We start from the raw sequence: 9,302 nt of genomic DNA, 5'->3' as shown, positions 1-9,302 counted from the left end.
AATTTCTGTACAGAATTGAGTGTGATGTATGAAATGGATCCTGTTACTCAGCTGCAACCCAGAGTGAGGCGAATATTTCAAGAAAAATATTTGATTTGCATTTTTCTGGGCTTTGTCGATACCTGAAAACCAGAGGCAGTTTGTTCCAAGGAAGAGATCACGGATGGTTGGTCTGAGGAACAGACTCCAGATTCATTTCCCCTCCCTCAGCTTGGGGTGCCACGTCTTCCTTATCCACCCACAGAAGTCCTCAGAAGTCTTCTATTGCCAGCTCAAATGCCTCTTCCTCCTTGAAACCTCAGTCATTGTCAGCTCTGGTTCGTCTTTGCCTTGGAAATTCATTGTGGTACAGCTGTCCCTAGTGTTGCTCCTTTCCTCATCTCTCAGTTCCACCTCACCCCCAGCAGTATCTTGAGAGACCCCAGTGGAGTATGAACAGCTACAGGATGCAGTAGATGTGAGCAGCCATAGAGGAAATCGAAGTCTCAGTGAAATCCTATATGGAAACCCAGGCAGGCTATGGAATCGAAATTAAGAAAGGTAGAAAAAAAAATGTAAAATGTTGAAGATTTAACCTGATAAATTTTGAGCAAAAGAAGAGAAACATGATATAGTGGTTAAGGCAGAACTCTGGGCTCAAATCTGAGTGGAATTTACAGAGTCCACTCAAACAGATCCCTAGAGAAGAGATAGAGCCAAGAAAATGTTAGAAACTTGGTTGTAGATTTTACAGGATTGAACCAAGAGGGCCAAGTCTGTGGGGTAATGGAAAATAGAATAGGCACTCCAAGAATAATACATTGTTTTCCTATTTAAAAAGTACAATCTGAAAAGTATGGGAAAGTGCAAGTTTAGGCCTATGTTGAGGGACGCCATGGCATATCATTATGTGCACACTCAAGATCCTCATGCCTTGAGTTCAGCTGCCACCTCCGCCACAAAGTTCTGTGCCCATGGGCAATTCTATAACCTCTCAGTGCCTAAGTTCCTCCACCTGCCAAATGGGAAATGATTAATGGCCACCTCACGGTATTATTGTAAAGACTGGAGGAGTTGCCAGCAATGGTACCTGGTATATAGTGAATACCATGTTACTTTATTACACATAAAATTTGCAAGTTCTCCTTGGTGATTTATTTGGAATGAATAAACTTTAGGAATAACCTTATCAAATCTCTCATAAATGATGAAACACAATGTCGTTATGTGACCTTTATAAACCATTTGTATTGCATTTTATTATCTGCCAGTCTCTCTAGGTCATTTTCAAATGACTTCATGTATTTAAATCTTGTCTTCCAGTATGACTCTTGAATGCTCTGTCTTAACCTTAGGCGACACTAACAATGTGAGGCACATATATCAGAGCTTAATAATACCTGTTAGTTCCTTTAAAATGCAAAATTTCAAATGTATCCCAATGACAGTCATTTACACATTAGCAATGATAAGTTTCTTCCTTTCTTTTTAAGTATTTATTTATTTGGCTGCACCAGGTGTTAGTTGTGGCACTCAGGATCTTCAGTCTTCCTCGTGGCATGCCAACTCAGTTGTGGCATGTGGGATCTAGTTCCCAGGCCAGGGATCAAACCCAGGATGCCTGCTTTGGGAGCATGGAGTCTTAGCCAAGCCACTGGACCACCAGGGAAGCCCCAGCTTCTTTCTTTCTTTCTTTTTTAATGCTGCCTTGGAAGACCCAGATGGCCCTGGTAGAAAGGTCTGGATAAGTAAGTGTTAACAAAGGGAGAGAAGACCCCAGAAGGAAATGTGGCTGGGGCAGCAGATCTTGCTGGGTGTTGATAGAGGAAATAAGATGTGTTTACTGAAAAGTTTTATGAAAGCAAACAGAAGGTATAACAGGGACCATGGCCCATACTTTTCAACTGCCCATCTCTGTCCAGCTACGGCAGACTCCTCTTCATGTGTTTTTCCATAGATGTTGGGCCCCTGTCCTCAGGCTGCTCACAGCCCATTGAAGAAACAGGTCAGCAGCCTCGCAACACAACCCAGGCCATGGAAGAAGGTCCTGCAGGGCCCCAGAGCTCAGAACTTGACCTGAAGCTTTGACCAGGAGGTGACATTTGTCCTTCCTATTAACCAAATGTAAGGGAACTGTTGGAACAGCAAGGACACAGGAAGGGTCGAATCACTTCACTAAACCATCCATTTGTGAGCCATTTCAGATTTACCGATTTTCTGCTGGGGCAGTGGGAGAGGGAAAATGAGAAGAAAAACCAAGTCCAGTGGTCTTAATTCTGAGGGTCTATATGGGACAGAGAGCATGCTTTGATGGAAAGGCAAGACTTTTCTCTGGGATATCTAGAATTGGAGGCAAGGGGAGGCAGGAGGGAGGTTGGGGATGTAAGTTCTGGAGGAGGGAAGTAGGAAGTGAGTTCTGTCCTCCCAGTGGGCTCTCCCTCCCTGGGCAGATCAGTAGCACAGACTGGAGTGACTATCAGAAGGAGAGATGGGGGTTCCGTTCAAAAGCTGGATGGGCTGGTGACTGTCCCTTTGCCACAGAGCTCGAGTGTGAGTGCAGCATGCATCCCAGAGGTCTGGCATGCCAGGCTCCAGGAGGACCCCAAGGTCAAGTGGACAGAGCAGGAACAGGGTTTGTGCCATCTTGCCAATCTACTGCCCTGTCTGAGAGGGTGTTCTCCAGATGAGGCCCTTCAAGGGCCTGTCGGGTGTGTAGCCAGTAGTGAAAACTGAGGGGAGCAGAAGGAGGCTGAGCCAGACGTTCCCCCTTCTTCCCAGCAACGATGCCCACATCCTGTCCAGCCTACATCCATCCATCAGATTTAGGACCTTCAAAGTAAAGAGACAGGGTGTACAGCCAGTTGAGTTGCCAGATAAAACACAGGACACCCAATTAAATTTGAACTTCAGACAAACAAGGAATAATTGTTATTGCATGAGACATACACTAAAAAAAGACTATTCCTTGTTTATCTGAAATTCAAATTTTACTGGCTGTCCTGATTTTTTTAAATTGTTTTGCTAAATCTGGTATTTCTAGTAACAGGACAACATGCTAAGTGAACCTCAACATTTTTGAGGATGGTATTAAAGTAGTAGGGTCTTGTCATGTCTGGGCAATTGTAGGAACTTCAAAAAGTGGTGCTGAGTTCTCCAGGCTCTGGGATTTGGTTACTGACTCCCAGGTGAGAGTTCCCTTTCCAAGCACTTGGCCCCTCTTCCCTCTGGGAGCTGTGAGAGAAAAAAGAAATAACTTTTTGATGATAGTATCACAAGCTGATTTGATGGGCCAGCCAAAGCAACCGGCAGTAACTCAGGGGTTTCAAACTGTGGGTCACAACTCATGCCAGCATTTTGAGTAGGGGATAAGGTGGATTAGGGAAGGGGATCAGAGTGTACTGCCTGTATTTTTTTTTTCAACTGCTCTCCCTTTTTAGTCAATTACACAGTGATGTACAAGAGTAATCCCAGTAGGAGACGGGATGGGTTTCCTGTACACATACAAGATGGTACAAGCTCATTCACTGAGGCTTTTAGAAGATTTTATCAGTACAAAACTTGTTAATACAGGTGAAGCCCAAGAATACAGTAGACATGACAGAACATCAACTCAGCAGAGGTGAATTCTTAAGGCATGTGTCTCCTGCCCACACGGTCTGCCATGAACCAAGTTTAGAGGACTTTCTCTCTCAGGTATTTAACCTTTGATGAGCATAGGCCTGTGGGAGACGCAGTTTCGCAGTGACCCCACAGCTCAACCACACCAACCTTGACATGAGCAAAGGATATCTTCCTTTCTCCAAGCATTCTCAAGAGTAATAAACCTATTCCTGGTCACCCTACTCCTTTGGGTAATCTACATTCTAAAATATAAGATTGTTAATCTGGTAACATTCTCAAGCATTTTTGGCAAGGTATCTCAAATATCTCATCACTGTTCATCTACTCACTAAAAATTCTTTGAGCTTCATAACGATTGTTTCTGATTTTCCCCCCAAAGTACGACAATTACATACAGAATAAATGTGCTAGAGTTAAAAGAACTAAACAGAGGGCAGACTTTTCCTTACAAAATAAAGCAGGAATGGAGACGTAAGAGAAAAGTCTAGGACACACGTTAATGGAGGAAGCTGAGTCCACTAATGATTCTGTCATTTCTACACAATCCACTAACAGTTCTGAGCGAGTATGTTCCTACTTTCTTTTTTCACACCCAGTCTTATCAGCCACAGGAACTGTTAAAAGTTCACAATGTCGACCTTCACTTGACCCATGGAATTCCCATGATAGGCAATGGGGAAACTCCTCCCACTGGCCCACACAGTCAGCTACAGCTTCCCATGGCCAGAACTAGACCTCGTCACTGCCTGGGACGGGTTTTAGTTCTCTCACTTACGTACCTCAGGAACATACAGGTTGAAAGACTACATTAAACAAAGGCTTCCAGGACACGATAGGGAAAGAAAAACCCATGCATCACATCCACATCTATTTTCCATCCTTCACAAAGCCTAACACTCTTAAAATGATTTCATATCTGTATGAAACAGGTTTTTGTAATCAGATTTTTAAAAAGATAAAGCAGGAGAAATCAGTAATTGGCTGAGATTCGACCTAAAGTAGAGAAAACAAAATGTTTGCTAGATTTTAAAAATGATAATTTTACAAAGAAAAGACAATCTTCAATCTGTAATTCTATTACTTAACTGTCTCCAGAAGTGGAGTATTAATACAAAATAAAAACTGTTTTTTTCATTAGACAATTCCACAGAGTTTCAATGAACATTTAACATTCATTATCTTAGTAAATCTTATGTAATAATCCATGACTACCGAAGGTTTCCTATGATTTTATACTTTTGCACAATCCTTCATATAAACTATGTCCTGGGAGGAAGTGTGGTAAGAAACAGCCAAAGGACAGCTATTCCTCTTTCCTGAAAGAGTAAAATCAAATTACTACCTATCTCACACCAACCACTGCCATGCACACAGTTGTTTAGTTGCTGAGTCGTGTGTGACTCAGTGACCCAGTGGACTCTAGCCCGCCAAGCTCCTCTGTCCATGGGATTTCCCTGGCAAGAATATCAGAGTGGGTTGCCATTTCCTTCTCTACTGCCTGTATTTTATCTAAAAAAAATCTTGTGTCTCTGAGTCATTGTATGTGTACATGGCTACCTATATTTCTTACTGTAGTCAGGGTCCAAAATGTTTGAAAGACACTAATGATGATGTTGAGGCTTGCAGGGCATTATTGTGAAAACTACTGGATCAACAGCCAGGATGAGTTGGTTTCACACCCATGGGTTAGGGTAAGCTTTGCCTTGTTCTGGAAAAATCACCCTCCAGAACTATCTTATCTTTTTGTGGAATCTTCAGTCCCTGCATATAAATGGCCAATGCTTAATTTAAATCATTTAAAGTTCCCAGGTTTGTTCATTTTGTTTACTGTACTGTAATAGCTTATTAAAAACATACACTGGAATTGAACATTGTTGCACCTGGTCTTAGGCATTAAATATATGTTATAATGTGGGACCAAAGGTATTGTCCAAATGGCCATAGTGGGTTTTTTAAATTAATTTTTTATTGAAGGATAATTGCTTTATAGAAAACCATAGTGGTTTTTAACATTTGTTTTATTTCTTCCTCTAAAGGAAAGGTTTTTCACTGAAAAATCCATGGAGATTACTTGGGATAATTTCCCAAAGCTACCCTAAATGGTTTTGACAGTGTCATAATTTCTCTCATGCAAAGAATATATGATGCTTTTATTTAGAAAGAGGAAGAAGAAATGTTTGCAGTTGTACTTTGAATTTTTAAAAAATTCCTATAAAAATTAGCTCTTGATTCAGAAATTATAAATAAAGGTATTTCATCATCCAGTGTTACTGAAACATTTTGTCCTGTGATGTTTTAGTTTTTATTGTTCTTAGAGATTTAATTTTTATCTTGCACTCTTTGTCAGAAATAGCTTATAAATATTAAGTCTAAATACTTATTGTCCTGTACCAATTGCTCCAACCTCTGTTTCTTCAAATTTTGCATTTATATATGAATGAAGTGGATTTGCCAAGCTTTTTCAGTGGGGAGATACTGTTTGGCCATGGAATGTACAGGCTTTGGAGGCAGATACACCAGGATATGAAACTAATTCTGACACACAGCACACTGTGACACACAACACACTATGATATTTGAAAGGCACGTTAACGCCTTAGAGCCTCAACATCCTTAAATGTAAGACGGGGGAAAAAGTACCTAACTGGAAGAGCTATTGTGGAGTTTATATGAAAGAATAAAGGCTGGCATGGACGAGATAATGCTATATATTCACCAAAGTGCATTTCTGTTTCCTCTTTATGAACTTGACTGTACATTTTCAGCCTCCCTCGAATCAGTCTGAGGCTGTGTGACTGGGTTATGGTGTGGGCTATTTCTAGGCCTGGCTACCTCATCTGCTCCCATAGAGCACATATGTTTTAGGCCGTGTGGCTGAGAGACAAAGACTGCTCAACCCACATAAGACTGTGTAAGCAAGAAATCAACCTTTCTTTGATTCTTTCTTCCCTGGTAGCTCAGCTGGAAAAGGATCTGCCTGCAATGCAGAACCTTGGTTTGATTCCTGGAGTGGGAAGAGCCCCTGGAGAAGGGATAGGCTACCCACTTCAGTATTCTTGGGCTTTCCTGGTGGCTCAGATGGTAAAGAGTCTGCCTGCAATGCGGGAGACCTAGGTTCGATTCCTAGGTTGGGAAGATCCCCTGGAGAAGGGAACAGCTACTTACTCCAGTATGCTAGCCTAGAAAATTCCAAATTCCATGGACTGTATAGTTAATGGGGTCACAAAGAGTTGGATATGACTGAGTGATTCTTTCACTTTTTATTCTTTAAGGCCATTAAATTTTGAAGTTTGTTACTACAGCATTGACTAGCCAACTCTGACCAGTGGGCTTCTCAGGTGGCACTAGTGGTAAAGAACCTGCTTGCCAATGTAGGAGGACGTAAGAGACTCGGGTTTGATCCCTGGGTCAGGAAGATCTCCTAAAGGAGGACATGGCAACCCATTCCAGTATTCTTTCCTGGAGAATCCCATGGCTAGAGGAGCCTGGCAAACTACAATCCATAGGGTCACAAAGAGTTGGAAGTGACTCTTCTGACTGAAGTGACTTAGCATGCATGCAAACACTGTAACCAATGCATTTGAGATATTAAGTGGTTTTTTTTTTTTTTTTACTTTTTCTTCACGTTTATTAGAGCACCCAAAACATTCATTCTCTCTCTCCTCAATTATTCAGCTTCTTACAGATCATCCTCAAAGGCAAAACAGATTAAGGCAGCCTGGCGGGGATGTACTTACGTCCGTCACTAGGAGGAACACGTAACAGGAAATGAGATTTCAACCAAGCAAAAGGCTGCTTGGATGCTGTGTTCTTCCACTGACTCTTGTGTCATTTTACCAAGCTACACTCCTCAGTGTCATTCTCGCTGTAGAGGAGGTGGGAATGGAGGCCAAAACAGACAACTGGGGGGGATCAGAGAGGCTATGTTTTATATAGGGGCAATTTCATGGGGCACTATGCCTGGTGAGTTGACGGTGACTACAAAAGAGTCCCCGTCCGATTCCAGGATAGGAGTCTGTTCGGCTGGAACTCTGAATGCTTTTAAGGGCCTGAAACTACCCGTAGCACCAGAAGTCTGTGGGAAACTCAAGGGATTGGCAGCAGTCATCACCCTCCCCCTCGCTTTGTCTTAAAGCAGGAGAAAGCAGGTCTTCGGGGTAGAGACAGCCCGATGTAGGTCCGTGATGAATTTCCCTGTTCTTCACTGAGCTGCGCGCAGGGACAGCCAATCAGATTCTCCACTTTCAAGGACTGCTCTGCTCGGGTCCACACAGTCCTGGCCTTCAGATGCTTCTTCTTACCCCTCCTGTTCCAAAAGCCTCTGGCGTGTTTCCATCACAATTTCCTCCATTATTTCTGGCTTTAAGATGTCTTTGATCTGATGTGGAAGGGATGCTTCATAACAGTACAGGATGCTGGTATCGTACAGCATCATCCTCTGAGTTGCCAGCGAGACGATGCAGTTCCGGAGCAGGAAGATCACCTCTCTATCGGCAAGGGAGACCCGCTCCAGGTTTGCGATGAAGCCCCCTGCATCGTCTTCTTTGTGCTCGGGGGTTGGGTAGACCCAGATGAAGCCGTTGTTGCCCAGGATCACTGAGGCACCACACGGCAGGTCATGGAAGTGGGTCTTCTGCCGTTTCACCAGGGAGGGGGAGACCTGAACCAAAACGCCCTGACCTAGTTTTCCGTATTTGAGACTCATCGTGTGCAGAGAGACGGCTCCATCAGAAAACACTGCCTGGACCTCAGCACTGATAAGGTCCCCTTCCTGTAAGAAACTTCTCATCGCCAGCTGGTCTTCTGCAGATCTTCACTTCAGCTCTCCTCCGGGAAAGTTTCATGGATGAGAGAAGCAAGACTGAATCCAGCCTGGAGTTGGTCTCCACCTTCCACCTCTTCTGTTGAACCTCTGTGATTCTCCCTACTACACTGTCTCCCACTTCACCACTATATCTGGTTTTCAAAGCTTTTACACAGATCAACTTGTTTACTCTCTCCATGGAGCCCGCCACAGATGCAATGATCTTCTCTTTCCCCATATAGGTTCCATGGCCCCGCATGAAGCCTGTGTCCGTGGTGATCGTGTCCCCTGGCACCACTAGGTGCTTTTTACTCTTGCGGCCCAGGCTCTCGCTAAGAGGCTTCCGAGCGACGGGAAGCCTCATCTCCAACGCCATCTTGGCGCCAACAACTCGCGCAGGCCAAGTGTGTTTTCCTTAAATGTAGGTAGATATAGATACTTGGATATAGAAACTTAGATACAGATAGAAAATAGTAAATTTTAGCATTTAAGGTATCTATGAACCTTAAAGTATAAAATGAGTGCTTTGATATTAAGAGAAAAAAGACAGGATAGATACTGTGTCACATTTTGTGTAAGAAAGAAGGGGAAATCAAGATGTACATATGTATTTGCTTATTTTTGCTCCCCCCAAAAAAGTATAGGAAAAGAGAAACCAGAAACTGATAAAAATTATTACCTATAAGGGGTAGATTGGAACAGAGTGGAGATAATGTTCATGGGAGAGAGACTTCTTTGACTAAATTTGTTTATACAATGTTGATTTCTGAACCATAAAGTTTATGTATTCCGAAATAAGGGTAAATCATAAAAGGAAAATGCCTTAAAGTTGGACTTTAAAAGAAACTTATGGCCCGACTCTCTATAAAATTGGTCATTCAACCAGCAATGAAAAAGA

At 42.8% G+C, this 9,302-nt stretch overlaps 1 pseudogene; it reads right to left on the bottom strand.

Moving 5' to 3' along the window:
- Positions 1-7,759: 7,759 nt before the first annotated feature.
- Positions 7,760-8,786, bottom strand: LOC129558744 (exosome complex component RRP4 pseudogene; annotated as a pseudogene).
- Positions 8,787-9,302: the final 516 nt, after the last annotated feature.

The sequence above is a fragment of the Moschus berezovskii genome, chromosome 8 (assembly GCF_049115385.1).
Source record: "Moschus berezovskii isolate FMDL1 chromosome 8, NW_MosBer_1.0, whole genome shotgun sequence".
Classification (NCBI taxonomy): domain Eukaryota; kingdom Metazoa; phylum Chordata; class Mammalia; order Artiodactyla; family Moschidae; genus Moschus; species Moschus berezovskii.
This window is presented reverse-complemented; position numbering and strand designations above follow the sequence as displayed.